The 3,239-nt window shown below is 54.9% G+C and overlaps 1 long non-coding RNA gene across 1 annotated transcript in view; it reads right to left on the bottom strand.

Annotated features, from left to right (window-relative positions):
* The window catches only part of LOC118432262, a 29,036-nt gene extending 27,739 nt beyond the window's left edge, over nucleotides 1-1,297 (bottom strand). The window contains exon 1 of the long non-coding RNA XR_004833048.1: nucleotides 1,225-1,297. This is a non-coding gene — a long non-coding RNA (uncharacterized LOC118432262). The remainder of the gene's footprint in view (nucleotides 1-1,224) is intronic.
* Between the last annotated feature and the right edge of the window lie 1,942 nt (nucleotides 1,298-3,239).

Genomic DNA, 3,239 nt, shown 5'->3' with positions numbered 1-3,239 from the left:
ACCTGATGCCGACGAAGAACCCTGCCATTTGTTCGTAGGCTCAGGTTCATGCCTCCTCGTAATTTAGAGCTCGCTGACAACTCGGCCGAGCTAAATTCTTGATTTGTAAACGGGGCGTTAATTCAGTTTGTAGTACAGCCATGAATGTATCCAGCTGAGTGATCAGGCTGTTGTAACGTGCTCGAACTACATGCAATTTTAAGTCCATTGGCATTGTGAAAAACGAATGCAGTCCCAACCAGGATACCTTTCGAACCAAATTCGAACCAGAGTTGCCGACAAATTGGAACCAGGAGCGCAACTGTGGGGCTGCTACCAATCGTGCTACTTTAAAAAAGAATAAATCAGGTTCCGATATCATGAAATGATGCATCTAAAATTGTAAGGACTGCGTACTGATGTAGAGCAGAAGTATAAGGGTTCCAGTTGGGATGAGTAGCTGTCATGAAAACGTACAGAAACTGCCTCATCCATATGCTGATCTCTTTTAGTGACACCCCAGTTTCGTAGAAAGGACTTTGACACGCCAATATTTACCTTTTAAGAAAATGCAAACAAGAAACGAATAAACAACGCGCGCCCAGGTTATGACGCTTCATGCAGAAGTTGGGAGAGAAAGTCAAACCATTTCCTTACTACCCTGTTTGGAGAATGCTGCGTGTACCCGGGACAGGCAACAACGTCACAATATTCCCTCCTACCATCTGCTTGTTGATTCGGCCACCCCTCCCTTCCACGGATGTGCTACAAGTGAATCAATTACGGTCAACGTTTTCCCCGTTTCCCCTTCGTTTCCTCAGGAAAGAACCTAGCTACAGACCTGAGTCAGATTGCGGATGTGCCCTATGCGTCAGAGACTGTCATTCTCCGATAGTGCTGTTTAGCCATGGCCGATGCTGCAGGGCTCATGTGAATTAGGGTTTACCATGGTCAATTGTGACCGATTGAGGCCATATATATATCCCACCACTCCCTTCAATGTTTCGCTAAGACCCCCCTACACAGACCCCCATAAACAGACCCCCTGTACAGACGGTTTGCCAGCGGTTTGAGCCGAAATACAATAACGGCCACCGGGCTTGCCGCCGTGCCCTTGGCTAAGCGGACGGACAGACGATATTTTACGGGTCACCTCGGGCTGTCGCGCCGCAGGCTGTGCGAGCACGGTGCGGTGATTAATGAGGGATTAGCCGGGGATTAGGCGGACTGGATCAAGCGGCTTACCTGGACGTGCCGGGCGGAGGGAGGGCCATGTCTCTCCGGGAGGCTCGCTGTGTGGCTCCGCAGTGTTGTGTCCCTACATCAGGGCAAACGGCACGGGTCATGGATGAGGTGTAGTGGCAACATCTCGTCCAAAGGAAAGGCAGGCTGGACTCGGTAACCAGTGGTGATGACATATGCTACACATCTCCTTAGCTTCCGCCAACACTACCGTAAATCCTACTCCAAGTGCTCGGGGCAGGGTGCGCACCCTCCCCGCCGAGCTTCCGTGCGTGTCCCGGTACAAGCCCGTGCAAGGCTGCCCCGACCCGTGCAGCCTGTCCTCCCCGCCTGTCGGAAATGGGGCGAGTCCGGGGCGAGCTCTCTGCATTTATACCCTGTCCAATAATGAATCCACCGACCATTTAATCGGCAAAAAGTCATATTAAGATGCAAATGGCAGATAAATTGGCGCTCGGTGTCATGAATATAGATGGCGCGTAGCGAGGCTGAGTTCCCCGCTTGTGACGTGATCTGGCGGTCTCATGGGAGGGGGAAGCGCCGCACGTCCGAGTCATTCTCCGCATCCATCGTACCGGGCCGGGAACCAGCCAAGCCGGGCAGGGAACCAGCCTAGCCCCGCCGGGCCGTGCGGAGGTAAACGATCGGGGACGCTCAAGCCTACCGCCGGGCAGTATGGCAGGGGGCCTTCGGAAACACTCAAGCCTACCCCCGCCGGATGTTATGACTGGTACGGTCGGGGACGTTACGGTCAACACTACCGAAGGGCACGGTTGTTCACAGTCGGGAAAACCCAGCCTAACGCTGGGTGGACTGCTAGGGGTTCAGTGGTTCTGCTAGAGGCTGGGTGGTGGAGCAGAGTGTTGCGCTTGTTACTGATACAGTACATGCACCAACTCACGCTTCGGGCAGTTAAGCTAACAAATTGTTAAGCTACTGACTAGCCGGAGGGCTTACTGTCCCTGGTACTGACTAGCCGGAGGGTATAATTTCCGTGGTACTGACTAGCCGGAGGGTATAATTTCCGTGGTACTAACTAGGGGGCCGGAGGGGGTACTGTCCGTGGTACTGACTAGCCGGAGGGGGTACTGTCCGCGGTACTGACTAGTCGGAGGGGGTACTGTCCGTGGCACTGACTAGCCGAGGGGGCACTGTCCGTGGCACTGACTAGCCGAGGGGGCACTGTCCGTGGTACTGACTAGCCGGAGGGGGTACTGTCCGTGGCACTGACTAGCAGAGGGGGGTACTGTCCGTGGTACTGATTAGCAGGGGGGTACTGTCCGTGGTACTGACTAGCCGGAGGGGTACTGTCCGTGGTACTGACTAGCTAGGGGCTTTGGGACTGACTAGCCAGAGGGGGGGGTAGTGTCCGTGGTACTGACTAGCCAGAGGGGTACTGTCCGTGGTACTGACTTGCGGGTGGTACATTCCGTGGTACTGACTAGCCAGAGGGCTATTGTCCGTGGTACTGACTTGCAGAGGGGGTACTGTCGGTGGTACTGATTGGCCGGAGGGGGTACTGTCCGTGGTACTGATTCGCCTTCCTTCAGCGCAGTCGGCAGCTGAATGCCTAGACCTGTACATGTAGACCTGTGTCCGACATCTCTTCCCAGAAAGGCCGTCGCGACCGATATGACACACAGCGACGTCCGGATGGCCCCGTACACCGCTCGCCACCGCGGGATATTAGGCAAATTACCATCCCGTGTTCTTCTGATGTTCAGACGACGGTTGGATGCTGATGGATCCACATGACCGCACGCACGTACGCACACACAATCACGCATGCACACCGACAGACGTAGTCCTCTTTCCCAAAACTTTCTTGTCACATCCGCTCCGGTTCTCCCCTGATTTTCCGCTCCAGTTCGGCGCTACTCTCCGCTCTAGTTGAACGCTGCTCTCCGCTCCGGCTGGACGCTTTTCTCCGCTGCGCGGTTTTTACGAGCGCCTCCGGTTGAGAGCAGGGCTCCGCTGCGAGTTTTTATAACTCCGCATTAAGCCTGATGGAGTCCGCT

This window comes from Branchiostoma floridae, chromosome 15 (genome assembly GCF_000003815.2).
Source record: "Branchiostoma floridae strain S238N-H82 chromosome 15, Bfl_VNyyK, whole genome shotgun sequence".
Lineage (NCBI taxonomy): Eukaryota > Metazoa > Chordata > Leptocardii > Amphioxiformes > Branchiostomatidae > Branchiostoma > Branchiostoma floridae.
The sequence above is the reverse complement of the archived record's forward strand: the minus strand, read 5'-3'. Positions and strand labels throughout refer to the sequence as shown.